The 17853-nt window shown below is 43.7% G+C and overlaps 1 pseudogene; it reads left to right on the forward strand.

Annotated features, from left to right (window-relative positions):
* Nucleotides 1-304: 304 nt before the first annotated feature.
* The window catches only part of LOC122661907, a 44069-nt pseudogene continuing 26520 nt past the window's right edge, over nucleotides 305-17853 (forward strand).

Here is a 17853-nt window from a genome sequence, read left to right on the forward strand (position 1 = left end):
TTTCTGTTGTTCATTTGCGTCCTTAGGATTGATCATGATTTGGGGTTTTCTTGTTTTGTAGTTTTATTGCGTTTCTGTTAGTTTTAATTAATTGAGTTCTTGCGTTCTCTTGATTCTAGGCTAGAAGCCATGCACTTCTTTTCTGGGTTTCATGTTTCTTGAAGGGAAAAAAACAAGAAACTGTGATTTTAATGAATATTCGTTTGGTTGTGATTTTACAGTTTAGTTTTGATGAACTGGAGTCTGAATAGTGAACGGAATAAAAGCTGTGCAAACTTTTTGGTGTAGATCGGGCGGACTTGTGGAACTAGACGGGTATTATTAGACACCCAGAGTCTGTAGTGGCACAGCCTTGTGCTTGACTGGAGGAAGACTAGGCTTTCATTTGCTGCTAATCACTCAGTGCAAGCTGCTAAGGGTATTTTTTAGTTAGTATTACTAATCCTATTTGTTCTCTTGTATGGGAAGCTTGAAGAAGTGAGCTATTTTTTTTGTAGTCATCAACGCAATGGGAGGGATTTGCTCGAGGAGTTCCACTGTAGATAATGCTCCCAGTAGGAGTTCCCCTCTTGCCAATGGTCATCTTATTGAGCATGTGCCTCGTATGGCTTATCAGTCCCGTGAGTTGTTGTTGAAGGAGAATAACAATTTGACTCCCTCATCCAGTAGGGAAGGCATGGAGAAGCAGTTACGAGAATTTTCGTTTCCGGAACCGACGTCCAGTCCTTGTCATTATGAAAGCAATCTGGATGATATATTTGATGATGGGATATCACACAAATATAGATTAACCAAATCCAAGCAGGTGGCAGTTGCGAAGGTAGGCTCAAGACAAATCCTTTCACACAATTCTTCCCATTGACTTATCACTTTTTATGGCTTGAGCTAGCTGTTATATTTTGGATGAGCTTCAATAGTTTTACTAGAAGTAGCCTGTTTGCATTAGGCAGATCTTGCTCAGTTTGGTTTTACTACTGTGACCATCTATCTAAGCTTTTCTAGACAGAATACTTAATGTCATGAGAACGAGATTCAGATGCTACCATAAAAGCTTAGCTAATGCCAGTAGTTGCTTTAAGTTTAGCATTTTTGATTGTTAAAATAAGTTACACTATACTGAAAGATGTCGAAATGAGAACATAAATAACCCAATCTCTGTACAAAACCCATGTTACCAAGACAGCAGCCTTAGAAACAAACTGCTACATGAGAGACCACTACTTGAACGCGATGGACAGTAGCTTCCGAATCTGTAGATAAGATGAGGAAGTCCTTTTGAACTTCTTCAGAGGCAAAGATTGGTAAAATGCTTAAAATATCTCCCCACAGGTTGAGGAAGTTGTCTGTAGATAATGATAATATTGTTGTAAGGCTTATTTAGGATAGAGCATCCAATTCATAGACCATGGTTAAATCCTCTACATTCTTTACCAGTATTGACAAGGAAGAGTTGGGCTCCAAATGAGTTGCAAGAAATTGAGGTATTAGGCACCGAAGCAAATATTCAGCAAGCAGTGCATGATTAGGGTGGATAAGCATTGTTTTGGGGCTGTCCTTTATTGGTAGAGGAACATCCAACTAATTTTTTTTGGAGGCTTCAGAAACAGGTTCTTCAATAGGGAGGATGGTAAGCTTAAGAGTGACAGGAGTCAGATATATATATTTTTGATATGGATAACAGAAAATATGTTAAATCTGAGAATAAACAAGTGAGAGGAGAGACATCTAGAAATGGAAAAGAAGGGAAGAAGCGAAGCAAGAAACAGAGGGTAAAGGAATTGGTTCACCCTCTTACGTAGCAGAAAATGTACTACAAACGCATATATACCAATATCCTGCTATAAACAAGTAACCTCTAGAAGGAACCCTTCATGATTCCTGCTCTCCGCACGCCTCCCAACCTTCCCCTCATCTCATACCTTCTGACTAGATGATTTACTTTGGCTTTTCTCTCTTCTTCCTATTCCCAACCTCTACATCTTCTTGCAGCTCTCCCCTAGCCTTTGAATCTTTGTCAGTGTGATAGTTCCTTAGCCTCTCCAAGTCTCTAGAAAGATCAACATTGAAAATAATGGTTCGTGAAGGTTTGACCTTCTCCATGGTCTTAATATGGATTATGGATCTGGAATTCAGATAGGGTCTAATCCTTTTCCTTAACTCTCAGAAAGATTTTAGGGAAGGTTGCTTTTTCCAGGAAGTAAAAGGAGAAATAAAAAAGCAAAGAAAAAAATGTGTTGTTTGGCTGTTTTGTGGAAACAAAAAAGAAAATTGCAGGTGGCAGTATTGCATTTATTTCATCCCATCACTTCTTTCACTCTCCCACTTGCCTGTCTCCTCCCACAATTTCATATGCAAGGTTAGAAGTTACAACACTAAAGTTGGGATGACATTTCTCGAAAACTTGAACCTCTTTCCTCACTTTGATTTTCCAACCAAACATTTTCTCAAGTTAAAAATCACAATTACTGAATAAGTAATGGAAGAGTTTGTAAAAACTTGAACCTCTTTCCTCACTTGAACCTTTTTCACTTTTTTGTAAATTAAAAATCATAATTACTGAATAAGTAATGGAGAATTTTCCAAAAAATAGTAATGTTAACAGAAGTGGAAATGACGAGAACAAATTTTTTGAGATCCTGATCCTACCTAACTACAGATGGACTACGATGAGTCTCCTACATCAATTCACTTGGGCTGGAAGAACTTGAGCTACGATAGAAGAACTGCACCAATACTTTCCAAACTTGGTGGCTCTGCCCATTGTCAATCACCATCCTTACAGTCCTCTTATGCATTGTCACAGAGGGTAATGGAAAGATGCAATCTTTTGTTATTAAAGAAGTATTCATTTCAACCCGTAAGCTGTTCATAACTGAAGCAATAGGAATTGGGGTAAACAAAAGTCTGCATCTTTATTCCTGCACCCTCTCTTTGTCCGAAGACATTTTTATTTCATTTGGTTCCATGATGCGTGGTTTTATCTGCAATCATGAAAAGGTTGGTAGACCTTTCTGTTGCTTTTAAATGTTTCTGCATTGTTGATAAGCCTTCACAATCTAGCATGAGTGTTTCAGATATAATTTCAAGTGGTTGATGTGATGCAGTTAAGCGTAGGACTAATTGGGGATTTATGTAATATGATTTTTTATTTTTATTTTTATATATTTCTCTTTATTTTAGAGTCGTTAATAGCTAGTAGTGTTAGAGTCAAAGTTTGTTTCAGTTTCAGGTTAGGATTAGGATTTATTTACTTCTATATAACAATATGTATGCAGCGATTTTTTCAGTTGGATTTGATGAATTGAATTTATTTGAGTTGTTTATCGTTACTAGGTACGAGAGCAATACGTTGCGAGATCTGTCTTCTTCTTCCTTCCCGTAGCTGTTCTGTGCTACAACCAAACCCTCTTTGGCTATCGTTCTCTGCTCCCTTCTTTCTTCTTCACCCTTTATCAACTACTATCAGTCCTCTCCGATCTAACCCCCTTCATTCTTTAATTCTAGGCATTGGTTTCCTATTTATAGGGGATCTAGTACCTTCAATCTCAAGCCCTAAGATCCCTTAAACAGTGAGATTCAAAACTGCAACTTCTTGTTTCTGTTACACTTCTGGTAGTTGCAGGGTTTTTTGAAACAACCCATTTGGTTACTGGTTCGACTTGATCTTGGAGGAGTTATAAGGAAGCCCTCCTACGATACTTCAACCAAGAGTCCAAGGCCATGCCTGAGAGTTCTAATCAAATTCTTTCCATAGTTGTCAAGGTGGCAAGGCGACCCAAGGAGGTGGGCCACGCAAAAGGAGGGTGGGTGCATGTTAAGCTCTGGTGGCGCAGGCTAGGGTTTTGGCGTTTTGCGAAGTGACTGGCCATGGAGGGTCCTCCATCTCGGGAGGAGCACCCCCCTGATCCCTCTCCTTGTGAGGTCCCAGCGGGTGGCCCTGCTCCTTCGTTTGCAGCTGTGGTCTCGCGTTCTTTAGCCCCTGTTTTCTCTATAGGGCCTCGCGCAGTGATCCCCACGAAGAAGCCTTCATCCTTTTACGGTGGCCCTGCGGTGTTTTCTCCAAAGAGGAGATCGAGATGTCAGAGCAGGCCTTTGCGACCTCGCTGATCGCTAAATGCAGCCATGGAAGGCCCTCCCTGCACGCAATCAAGACTTATCTTCAGAAGTCCCTCTTCGTGCAAAGCGATGTGATCGTCTCGACGCTAGACCCGCGACACGTCATTCTGCGATTCTCGACACCGTCGGATTTCGTCAAGGTCTGGCTGAAAGAACAGGTGTATAATCAGGGTTTCCTGCTACGATTTCTTAAATGGTCCTCTGATTTCGTCTTAGGGTGGGAGTCCCCCCTCGCCCCGGTGTGGGTCTTACTGCCAGGGCTGCCGGTGAATTTTTACCAAGGAAACTTTCTGATTTCGATCGCCGGAGCGATAGGCAGGTTCCTGAAGGTGGATGGCGCCACCGCTGCAGCTACGCATACTGTGGAAGCTAGGTTCTGTGTGGAGGTTGATCTTAGGCGTGATTTACCATCGAAGATTTGGATAGGATGTGGGGCAGAGGGTTTTTACCAGAGGATAGTCTACGAAAGGCTCCTAGTGTATTGTACATGTTGTTCGAAACTGAGCCACGCAAAGGAGAGTTGCAGGAAGTCGAGAACTTCAAGCGCATCCAAGCCGAAGGAGCATCGTGAAGGGGAAGCTGTGCAGCCAAGTCTTAATGCCGACAGAGATGACAATGGAGTTTACATTCCTGCTGGGGAGGGATCTTCGCGAGGAATGGCTGGGAGGTTGGCTTTGACTATTCAGCGACAGGAGGGCACTCGCCGGGGGGGTCGTTGGATGCTAACTGGGCAGAAGGCGAGGGGTAATGCTGTGGAAGGGCCTACGGGAGGCTCAGGGGAGGAGGTTAGAGAAAGGGAGCACCAAGTACCAGTGGCAGCTCCAAGCTACAACGACCAGAGGTTAATTGAGGGGGTAAGGGATGATGGTGTAGTCCTGCCTGAGACGGAGAGGGGTTCGGAGACTCTGGTTTTAGAAGAGGGGGAAATTCCACATGTTGACGCTGTTCTCGACCGAGGAGAGGAGGATGTGGACCGTGACTTTACGTTGGTGGCGCAGGCTCAGGAGGGGCTGGAGTTGTGTTCTGAAATAGTAGCAGGGGATCTTCGACCCAGCTGCACTAGCGTGGATGGTTCGCAGTCAATGAGGGAGAGCTCGACACCTTTCTTCCGACAGAGGGACCAATCAAGGCGTACCAGGGACGACTCATAGGTGGCGGAAATGGCTGCACCCACTTTGGACCGTGAGGCTCTCTTGGAGAGCTTTAGAAGTTTTAACTCCATTCTCGCGAGAAGGGTCATGCGAACAGTTGATAGGCTGGGGGAGGTGGAAAGGGCGCCAGTGCCTGTGAGGGCGCGACCAGGAAGACGGTCCAGACAGGTTGCGGCTCGCGCTTTGTTGCTTAGTGCGGAGAAGTTCTACAAGAGGAAGAAGCTCAAAAAGGCCAGACGGGGAAGGACTGCCAGGGAGGGGCCTAGCCAGCGCATCACGAGATCCATGGGATCGGTAGAGGCTTCACAAACTATTCCTAGATGAATTGCTTATTTTGGAACGCAAGGGAGATAGGCAATAAGCCTACTTCAAGGCGATTGAAAGCCATAGTGAGTCAGCACAAGATTGACATTGTTGCAATTGCGGAGCCTAAGGCGCAGGCCACAAAGGGTCGGAGGATCATGCGAAGGGTTGGGTTAGACTCGATGCATATCCAGGACAGGTTGTGGATTTTTTGGAGGGGCTCGGTGTAGGTATCGGTTGTGGAGGAGCATCACCAGTTTGTCACCCTGGGGTGTGTGGATGCAGGAGTGGGGACTTTTTTTATTACATTTGTGCATGGCCTGTGCTCGGCCTTGGAGAGGAGGGAGATGTGGGAGAAGTTGGAGGCGTTTTCCAGATCAGTAGACTGTCCGTGGGCGGTGGGGGGAGACTTCAATGTTGTGGCTGCCCCAATGGAAAAGGCGGGGGCCCGGCTTGCTTGCTCTTGCTCTTGCTCATTAGAGGAGTTTGGCAACTTTGTGAATGGGGCTGGTCTCTTAGATGTTGGGTACACTAGCAGTGTCTTCACCTGGTTAAACAACCAGGAAGGTGCTAGGCGGGTTCTGGCCAGGTTGGACCGTTTATTGGTCAATGCGGAGTGGGCGGGTGCGTTTTCGAGGTCTAATGTTACACACTTTAGCCGGACCTGCTCGGACCATGCTCCCATTTGGATGTCCTTTGCTGTCAATCGCGACCGGTTTTTTTCTCCATTTAAATTCCAGCAGATGTGGCTTCTACATCCGGGGTTTATGGACTTTGTTAAGGGACAGTGGGGTAAGCCAGTTGTGGGCTCGCCTCTTTATGTTTTGTTCCTCAAGCTTAAAGCTCTTCGTGGTGCGCTACGTTTATGGAACAAGGAGGTTTTTGGTAACATCCATCAGAGGGTGAAGGAAGCGGAGGACACTGTCAGCAAGGCAGAAGCGGAGGTAGACCGCTGTAACAGTAGGGAATCCAGGGAGGCTCTTGCTGAGGCCAAGGATGCCCTACAAGGGGTTCTCCTTCAGGAGGAAATTTTTTGGAGGCAGATGTTAAGGGTAACATGGTTGAAGGAGGGGGACCGGAACACGAAATTTTTCCACTCCATGGTGAAAGTCAGGCGTAGGACGGCAAGCATTAACAAAATCAAGGGTGCAGATGGCGAGTGGATCTCTGATAATGATGCGATTTAGTCTGAGGCAGTGCAACACTTTTCAGGGATATTTGCTTCTCAGAGCTACGTGGTGGATGAGGGGCTGTTGTCACTAATTCCCAAAATTATTTCTGACTCTGACAACTCCGCTCTTATAGCTGTCCCAACCTTGGAGGAAGTGCGGAAGGCTGTGTTTGACTTGTCAGGAGACAGTGCCCCAGGTCCAGACAACTTCTTAGGGATTTTTTTCACGGCCTGCTGGGAGCTGGTGGGCCATGATGTTTGGGCAGCGGTGCAAGAGTTCTTCACAGGAGGGGTACTCCCAAGAAGCTTCACGTCTGCCAACTTGGTGCTCATCCCTAAGAAGGACAACCCCGAGGTAATGGCAGATTTCCGGCCTATTAGTTTGTGTAATTTCTCATATAAGATCCTGGCAAAGATTATTACTTCAAGATTGGCAGGACTCCTTCCATCCTTAGTGGCGGAAGAGCAAGGTGCTTTTGTGCAGGGTAGGTGTATTCATGACAACATTGCCATTGCCCAAGAGATGGTGCAAGAGTTGAATCGGAAGACAAGGGGTGGAAATGTTGTACTCAAGCTGGATATGGCCAAAGCCTATGACCGGCTGGAATGGGAGTTCCTCTGGTTGGTTCTGGATAGGTTTGGTTTTGGTGAGGCATGGATTTCTTTGATCAGGAAGACGGTGGAGAACTGCTGGTTTTCTATTGTGTTGGGGGGCAGGTAGTCTGGTTTCTTTAAATCCACTAGGGGAGTGCGACAGGGGGACCCCCTATCTCCGGCCCTGTTTATCTTGGCTGAGGAAGTGCTTAGCAGGGGTTTAAAAAGGCTTTTCGCAGAAGGGCAGGTAGCTTACTACAGACTTCCGAGGGGATGCCCAGGAATCTCACATTGCCTGTTTGTAGACGACACCTTATTTTTGCCAGAGGCTTGAAGAACTCCCTCAAGCAAATCATGGGCTTCATCACCAGGTATGAAGGTTTTTCAGGGCAGCTTGTCAATAGGCAGAAAAGCTGCTATGTGCTAGGGGATAAAGCCGCGATGGCTACAGCTTGCATGGTGGGGGTGGTCACAGGCTTTCCCAGGAAGGCCCTCCCCATCACCTACCTCGGAACTCCACTACATTCGGGCAGGATGAAGATTTATTTCTTTGATGGGCTAATTGAAAGGATTAGAAGTAAGGTGGCAGGATGGAAGGGAAGGCTCCTGTCTTCTAGCGGTCGCGTGACGCTCTTGAGGCATGTTCTCTCATCCATGCCGATCCATGTCCTGGCCACATTGGATCCGCCAAAGGTTGTCTTTCGCAGACTGTACAGGGTTTTTGCTGACTTTCTTTGGGGCAGCTCTAAATGGGGCAACTGCAGGCACTGGGTGAATTGGCAGAAAGTTTGTAGGCCTCTGGAGGAAGGGGGGCTAGGCGTTCGACTTCTTGAGGATGTGGGTCTCTCCCTCAGACTGAAAGGGCTGTGGAAAGTATTGTCAGGGCACTCTTTGTGGGGCAACTTTTTCAGGGCCAAGTACTTCAAAAACATTCATGAGTCTCTGACTGGGCCAGTTGGAATTGGTTCTAAATCATGGTGCAACACTTTGGAGTTCAAGGGGTTCGTGATGGAGAGATCAAGATGACTACTTGGGGCTGGCAATATCTCCTTCTGGCTAGACAATTGGGTGGGGGTTGGCCCATTGATTGACTTTGTGGACAATGGGCTTCTAGTGAATCTGAATCTGTGTGTCAAGGATGCGGTCGATGAGATAGGGAATTGGAGGGAGGACATTTTAGACCTTATCGATTCTGAGGTAGTAAGGACAGCATCACTCACGGGAATTTTGTGCTTTCAGACAGTGATGATGTTCTGGTCTGGACTCCGGCGAGTGATGGCCGATTCTCTTCTAGATCGGCTTGGAACCAGGTTCGGCACAGGGCACCTGGAATGGCCTTTGCGAAATGGATTTGGAACCAAACGGTGCCCCTGAAAGTAGCCTTTTCTCGTTGCAGCTGTTGATGGGCAGGATCCCCACTGATGATTCTCTGATGGCCCTAGGCATCCCTTTGGCCTCTAGATGCAATTGTTGTGGTCAGCCATAGAGGGAAACGATAAATCATTGCTTGGGCTCTGGCAACATGGCTTCTAAGGTTTGGGAATTTTTTTCACAGCTTCTCGACATACCCTTTCTGCCCTCTGAGGATGTCAGAAGCCGGATGGTGCTCTGGCAAGAGTTAGGGAGCTGCAAAAATCTTAGCGATTACATCATTGGAATCATGCCTAGTTTGATTGTTTGGGAGCTCTGGAAAGAGAGGAACAACAGAAGGCATGGGGAGAGGTGTCACAGTGCTTCTACCATTATTGAGCGCATCAAAGGTTGGGTTTGTGAGCTTGGCAGGCTGGAGTCCCCTAGGAATACTTTGATCCTATAATGCTTTGGAATGAAGGCCCCAGCTGCAAAGCTGAAACAGCCTCTTCCTATCTATTAGTGTCCCCCTTTCCATTCTGTTAAGCTTAATATGGATGGGGCCAGCAAGGGGAACCCCGGACTTGGTGGTGGGGGAGGGGTGATCAGGAATCAGAACGGAGAGGTGCTGGCAGCCTTTGCAAATTTCTATGGGGAATGCACTAACTCCATAGCTGAACTCAGGGCGCTCAGGGATGGCTTGAGTCTTTGCAAGGAGCTTGGTCTTGCAGAGGTAATAGTAAACTCAAATTCGGCGACAACGGTTAGTATGGTCAACCTACAGAGATGTAACTTATGGAAGGGATGGTACTGGTTCCGAGAGTTCTTGGGACTTATTGCTTGTAAGCTTGACCAGTTTCTCATCAACGAAGCCTGGCTCACCTCTTTTCCCCATTCCAATGCCAATTTCCTTCTCCAGGGGCTTTCTGACCATAGTCCCTGTCATCTCCTCATTTAGCAGTATTCCTCTTTCGGGCCAAAACCTTTTAAATTCTTTGACATGTGGACCTCCCACCCTCTCTATCTCCCTACCATTCTTAAAGCTTGGAACTCCCTCGTCCATTGCCACTCCCTCCCTCTCATTGCTTTTACTCGTAAGTTCAGACTCACCAAATCTGGGCTTAAAACCTGGAGCTCTGCCACCTTTAGCAACCTCCCCTCCAGAGTCTCTTCCTGCCGCTCTGATCTGGCCTCGGTGCAATTCCGGCTCCAGTTGGATCCGCTCAACCCCTTGCTGGCTGAGGTCGAAAGAAAGCTTACCGATGAGCTCTTCTCCCTCTCCTCTCTGGAAGAAAGCTTCCTTCGCCAGAAAGCCCGCATCAAGTGGCTTGAGCTTAGTGATTCCAACTTGGCTTTCTTCCATCACTCTCTGAAAGCCGGATTGAATTTCAACTCCATCACCCTGCTCATCGCCCGGGATGGCTCCCCTCTTACCACCGTCCCTGGCATTAAGGCTGAGGCGGCTTCTTTTTTCACCTCTCTCTTCAATCCCCCCTCCCCCTCCCTCTCCCATCCCTCCTGGCCTTATCAATAAATTTGTCCCCTCCTCCCTGTCTAACTTTCTTCTTGCCATCCCCTCTGATGATGAGATTACCAAGGCCATCTTGTCCCATAAGACCAATAAGGCCCCTGGCCCTGACGGATTCAGCATGGGGTTCTTCCTTAGTTGCTGGGATCACATCAAGGGCGATCTCATCAAAGCCATCCGCAACTTTTTCTTTAATCCCAGCCAGCTCGCCCAGGTCAATCAGACTTTCCTCTGCCTCATCCCTAAAAAAGATGGAGCATCCTCTCTCTCTGATTTTAGACCTATCTCCCTCTGCAACCTCCTTGTTAGCATTATTTGGAGTTCTTTTTTCTTTAGTTCAAGCTGGATCTTCTTTCTTTACTTATTTGTATAATCCAGCTTGAGGGGGAGTGTTGGAATATGTAATCCAGAATACCGTGGGGGGTATTCTGGTCATTTTGGGGTTAGTTTATTTATTATGTTATTAGGTACAGTCGGCAACATGGGTTTTAGTCCCACATCGCCTAGTTTAGTCTATTTGTAATTCCCCCTCTATTATAAATAGATGGGCTTACCTATCAATTAATTAATTCAAGTATTTTACAATTTCCATTTTCTCTTCTCTCTTTTCTTCTCTCTAGAGTTACTGGTTACAGGTCCTAGGTTTTCTACACTCCTATACAAGTTCATTGCCAAAATTTTGGCAAACTGAATCCAGCTTGTCATTCCCTCCTTGGTCAGCCCCAATCAATCTGCTTTCATCTCGGGCAGAAGCATTGCGGATAACATTATCCTCTGCTCTGAAATTGTTCGTGGCTTTGACCGTAAATCTCACTCTCCTGCTGTCCTAATGAAAATTGATCTCTACAAACCTTTTGACTCCCTCCGATGGGATTTCATGTGCAATGTGCTCTCGCAGATGGGCTTTCCCCCTCCTTTCATCCGTTGGATTTTTGCTTGCATCTCTACCCCCTCCTTCTCGGTTATTGTCAATGGCTCCCCCGCCGGTTTTTTCCATTCTAAAGCTGGAATTCGTCAGGGATGCCCTCTCTCCCCCTTTCTCTTTTCCTTGGCTTTGGAAGTCCTTTCTAGGAGCATCCAAGCCAAAATTGACCTTCATCTTATCTCCGCCCTCCCCAAGTGCAAGCAGCTCAACCTCACCCACCTGGCCTTTGCGGATGATCTTATGATCTTCTCCAAAGCCTCACCCTCCTCCATCTCTGCCATCATGGCCTCTCTTAACCTCTTCGAGAGTTTTTCTGGCCTCGCCGCAGGTGTATTCTTCCATTCGCTCGAGAGTGGCTTTGCATGGTCATAACTTTTCCTGGATGCACCACCTGCGATACCATTGGCAAGCTTGTGTTCGGCGCTACTATTTATCACATTTGGATGGAGAGGAACCTTAGGAGATGGACTTCCAAATCTCGTTCTTTTGACTTGATTTGGAAAGCCATCTCTTGGGATGTCTCCTCTAAGCTTAGTCTTTTGCCTCACAAGGCCTTTTTGGATTCCCCAAGGAACAGGCACATTGTTGTATCCTGGGGTCTAGATAGAGCTCTGTTACGCCCCCTTCCCCCCCTCTTTCCCCCCCTTTGTACATTCCCCCCCCCCCCAACGTTTTCTCCCTCTCGCCCCTCTCGGGCTTTGGTAATATAATTTTTTATTCACAAAAAAAAAAAGTTATCAAAAATCAAAATTAAGCCACATCAAGTCCTCACAAATAAACATTAAATCACATCAAGTCATAAAAAATCAATATTATGCCACATCAAGTCATCAAAAATCAATATTAAAACACATCGTCATAAAAAATTAACATAGAACTAGAAGACAGCAGAACTGAAGAAGCAAGCTATTGGAATTTGGAAGTGTGAAACAATCAAAACATACATTAGGTTTATACTGTTCTTGGACTTGGTCATTCTCTTGTTATACCTAGTCTCACATTTGGTTTATACTGTTCTTAGAAAATATAATCTTATCTATAAGTAATTACACTGCTCTCGATTTAGAGAAATGTTCTTGTTCTCCAATAAGTTTGATTAGTCAAATGAATTTATTTTTACATTAGACTTTTTGAATTAGGTAGAGCACAAGACCAGCTTTCCAACAAAACCAAGATTGCTTAAGTCTGATTTATATTGAAGGAGTTATGTTCCGGTCAAACCTTATTTGGTGTGTGCGAATGCTGTCAAAAATCGCTTTGAATGAAAATATTTTTTTTAGATATCCAAACAAATGAATATTTACTGCTCTTTTGGTTTTTAGCAATGTTTTACCATATTAATATTTATATCTGATCCGTACTTTCTTGCCCGAGTGGAGCTGGTATACTTGGACCACATCGAGTGGTACCTGGGTGAGAGAGTGTTACGGCAGTTTTGGATTGATCAGTCGGTTCCTGATTCGCCACCCCAATCCTTACATGCGTCGCGGACAGGTGGAGCTACTACATATAGCTTACTGGCCGCTATAACAAAGCGAGAGCGCCATACCGTAACCAAGGTTCGAAAACTCGGGTCTCGGTGCCAACTCGGACCCTTGAAAAACCGAGTCGAGTCGAGATCTCGGCGAGATCTCGCCGAGTTGTTGCACTTTTTTTTTTCTAGACTCGAAGCCTCATCTCGGTGGGTTTTAGACCTAGTTTGGGTCTGAAACTTGGTATTCAATCTATTTTAGGCCATTTAAACACAATGGCACTATCAGATTTTGCAAAAACTAAGTCCAAATAGGAGTTTCATTAGTAGGAAAGCGGGATGACACTTACTTATGCTAGAAACCGGAGCAGACAGACAAACACACTCATTTATGCCTAATATCATTTAAGTAAATGATATTGCATTTACTTAAGATATTATTCATAAATAAGCAAATACCCCCCTATTTGAATCCAATAAAAATAGTTAAAAAATAAAATTCCAAAAGGAAAAAAAGTCAACCCCCCAGTTCAAGAACAAAAACTGGATTTTCGGCGGTAGGTGCAATTTTCAAACTTTCTAACGCAACTGGATTTTGACAGCATTCGTGCACACCGAATTAAGTTTGACCGGTACATAACTCTTTCAATATAAATCAGATTTTAGCAATCTTGGACTTGTTGGAAAGCTTTGTTTTGAAAGCTTTCCAACAAGTCCAAGATTGCTAAAATCTGATTTATATTGAAAGAGTTATGTACCGGTCAAACTTAATTCGTGTCTTGCGAATCTGTCAAAATCGCTCGAATGGAAATAATTTTTGGACATCAAAACAAATGAATATTTTACCGCACTTTTGGTTTTTAGCAATGTTTTACCATAATAAGATTTATGGAATTTTTAGATTTGAGAAAAACCCCACCATTAGAAAGTTGAAAATTGCACCTACCATCAAAAATCCAGTTTTTGTTCTTGAACTGGGGGGTTATTTTTTTTCCTTTTGGAATTTTATTTTTTAACTATTTTTATTGGATTCAAATGGGGGGGGGTATTTTCTTATTTATGAATAATATCTTAAGTAAATGAAATACAAATACAAAAGCATTTACTTAAATGATATTAGGCATAAATAAGTGTCTGTCTTGGTTCCTGGCATAGATAGGTGTCTGTATACCAAGAATTTCCAGCAAGATCTCGAGATCTGGCACTTATGTAAAGGACCTAGATGGGCATTTTCCTATGTCAAACCGAGATCTCAGAGATCTCACCGAGAAAATGCATTTTTAGAATGCGTATGTGATCTCGACTCGAGATTTTGAAAAACCGAGAAACTCGGCGAGATCTCGCGAGTTCTCGAACCTTGACCGTAACAAGGCACCCAATGCCACCAAATCTTCAGAAACCAAGGCCACAGTCAAGAAAAAGGAAAAAACAAATAGGGTTTACAGGAAAAAAAAACCCTTCTCCATCTGATATACCAAGTGTGTAGGATTCTTCAATCTGACTGTGGTCTTTTTCAGTTCAAAATTTTAGATTTGAGAAAAACCCCCAGCAATAGGAAGTTGAAAATTTTACCTATTGCCGAAAATCCAGTTTTTGTTCTTCAACTAGGGGGTTGACATTTATCCTTTTGGAATTTTTTAATTATTTTGATTGGATTCAAATAGGGGTTATTTGCTTATTTATGAATAATATCTTAAGTAAATGTTATATTATTTCATTTACTTAAATGATATTTGGCATAAATAAAGGAAAAACTTGGTTAGATACCACTAAGGCGACAGTCGCCTAGGCCCCAAAAATCCTCCTGGATGCCTAGGCAGCGCCTAAGCAATGCCTTGACAACTATGATTTTTTCCTTTCATTGACGCTGGTTTGTGTTTGTGACAGAACCACAAACCACCAACCAGAAACTGAAGAAGTGAATACACACACAGGAATTGTGCTGAACCACAATGGACTCAGCTTGTGTTGTTTATCGTGATGCTCACCTTTATTTATAATATTCGGTCAACAGCTAACAGACTCCAAGTAGGAATCCTACTCCGAGCACAATCCTAGTTACAAACTAATAAGAAAAAAATAAAGAAACACAACCACATCACAATAGGGACACTCCCCCTATTGTGAGCACCAACTAATCCTAATAGTAATAGAGTACCAGTTACAAACTAATAAGAAAAAAATAAACACAACCACATCACAATAGGGACACTCCCCCTATCATGAGCACCAACTAATCCTAATAGTAATAGAGTACCACAACTTAACAATGTTGTCTTGAGGTAGGAGATGACTCCTCCTCTCTTCCCCTTCTCAAGGTTTTAGGTCTCGGTTTCGCCAGGCCACGAAACTGAGTTCTGATTCTCGGCGAGTTGGTGTATTTTTCCCCGTCTTAACTTGGTGGTGGGTTTCGGTGGCCATTTGGCCAAGATAGATCCTGAAACTTAACATCCATATTTTAGGCCTTCTAAACACATTGAAAACATTAGTTTTACAAATTCAAATACAAAAGGGTACTTTGATTTCGGACCCTAGGTTGGTAGTCTACGACGTAGGTGAGCTCTACCCTAGGCTATTCCACACAATATTTAGAACACATATAATTAAAGTAGAGGTGTAAAACAACTTAATTAAGAATCAAGAATTAAAAAAACGTTAAACCATAAACCATTTAAGCATTAGGCATCATATACATAATCATACATGGTTATTATGAATATGATCAAGCTGTCTGATACTCGTTTGTTAATAATTGTTAGAAACTTGGAAAGAGACATAGATTAAACAAATACAAGTGTAAGTGTGTAATAAGTCCTACCATTTGAGAGTAGCTGGTATTGAAACGAGTGTCGGGCCAGATCATCAAAACGACCATGTTGTTGTTGTTATTGTTGTCGAATCAAGCTCGTGACATGTCCTACCGTTTAGTTATTTTTCTACCTAAAACTGTTTTTGAGATGCAATGCAGCTCCCTCCCTTGATGTTGAAGTTTCAATCTTGAATCTCGAAGCTTTAATCTTCAGTTGATGTGAGATTTGCCAAAAAAAAGCACCAAAACCCTCACTTGGAGGTGTTTTTCCTTCACAGCAGAGCGAGAGAGGCGAGATTTCGAGTTGAGGTCGAAATCTCAACTCGAAATCTCGCCGAAACAATGCCTTTTTATATAGCCTTTGTATGGTCTGGTTTGACTCGAGATCAAGATATAGCCCGAGATCTTGCACAAAACTTGTATCACCTACCGTCTCGTCTCCAGACTTCTCGAAACCGAAAATTTACGAATCTCGCTGAGATCTTGTACTATGCCCTTTTTACGATCGGTTGGTTTCTTATTTTATTTCAATAGGTTTCCATTAATACCCCTCACATCTTCCTTTATTCTAGTTTTTCCACATTTTACGAACTCTTTCAAGTTAGTCCCTGAACAGTAAATACCAATCCCTATCATATCCTCTCATCTTTACTTACCTAACAACCCCTTGAAAATTCTGGTATATTATGAGATTGCCACTGGTAATTAGATTTGAGCTATTTGTTGATTGGGTGGGCCCATAAGCGATCCGAGCTGGGTTTCAGAACCCCGGATCCGCATTATGATGGTGTTCACAATATTGAACCTTTTATCTTTTAGAGAATGGGAAATACACCATGCGATTGGTTGACTTGGACTAAAATGCGTACCCAGTGCATGAGGCTCCAGCCACTGCGGGGTTTGGGGAGGGTCATAGTGTATGCAGCCTTACCCCTGCTTTCGCAGAGATGCTGTTTCCAAACTTGAACCTGTGACCACTTGGTCACAATGGAGCAACCTTACCGTTGCACCAAGACTCGATTGGTTGACTTGGACTGCTTTGTTGAAATCTTATTGTGCATATATTTTTAATAATTTGCTGTGCAACAGGTTTCAGAAGTGAACTCACTTTTGGATAGAGCTGGTACTGTCGGGCTTGGCAAGGCAGTGGAGCTCTTGGACACCCTTGGAGCTGCCATGACTAGTTTGAACCCAAGGAGTGGATTTATCTCTGGGGTGGCAACCGAAGGCAAAAAAATCTCTATTTTAGCTTTTGAGATTGCAATCACAATTTTTAAGGGTGCCAATCTTATGCAATCACTTTCAATGGAAAACATAAAACATTTGAAAGAAGTGGTACTTCCTTCAGAAGGCGTTCAAAATTTAGTATCGACAGATATGGATGAACTCCTAAGGATTACAGCTGCTGACAAAAGGTGGGTAATGGAATATTGCTAGTTTGTTTTGATGTTGACTTTATACTGTATTATGTTGCTTACTTACCTTTAAAACTGAAAGGTAATCTTATTGTTGATTTCATGTTTGCAGGGAAGAATTAAAAGTTTTTTCAGGGGAAGTTGTCCGTTTTGGAAACCGATGTAAAGATCCTCAGTGGCGCAATCTGGACCGTTACTTTGAGAAGTAATCTACATCGTTTCTTGCATGCTTCAGTTTTGGTATCTACTGCGTATTGTACACATTATTCATACTTTTTTCTTGTGATTCCTATTATGATCAGGCTGGGTGCAAAACTTACACCTCAAAAGAAATTAAAAAAAGAAGCAGAAGCGATGTTGCAGCAATTGATGACCTTGGTTCAGTATACAGTTGTAAGTACTTCATATATTATCAAACTGATCAACACTGGATGTTGTCAGTCTATTATTTATGTGAATGTATAATATTGTCTGTGTTGTATTGTGGTTTCAAGGCTATTATTGTCCAATAGGTTTTATATTGTGTTGCCCTAAGGGTACTATTGTAACTTGTTCTCACACCTTTATTATAAATAAAGAGGGCTTGTGTCTTATTGATATAAGTCACATTTCCCCAAATATTCCATCATGGTATCAGAGCTAGGAGAATCAACCTTGGGATTCGCGTTTCCTTGCTCATGAAATCCTAGACCACCGCTGCCTCTCTTTTTCTTTCTTCTTCTCATGCCGCCAACACCACTACTGACCACCATCGCCTACCGCCGCCCTCTCTCTCTCTCTCGGCCTAGCGCTACCGCCACACCACTGCCTCACCTCCCAGCCAGCTAAGAGCTCCTACCACCTTGCTCTCTTCCCTGTTTTTCCCTTGGTGGTGATTATTCTCCCACCAAGGGGTCTCTTTTTTCTCACCCATGACTTAAACATCTCCTTTTGTTTCTTGGAGATTTTCATGTGGTCATAATTTTTCTCTACCTAGTTTCCCCTATTTTTCTGTGATTAGCAGCCATGTCTGATGAATCT

This window comes from Telopea speciosissima, chromosome 5 (assembly GCF_018873765.1).
Source record: "Telopea speciosissima isolate NSW1024214 ecotype Mountain lineage chromosome 5, Tspe_v1, whole genome shotgun sequence".
Taxonomy (NCBI): Eukaryota; Viridiplantae; Streptophyta; class Magnoliopsida; order Proteales; family Proteaceae; genus Telopea; species Telopea speciosissima.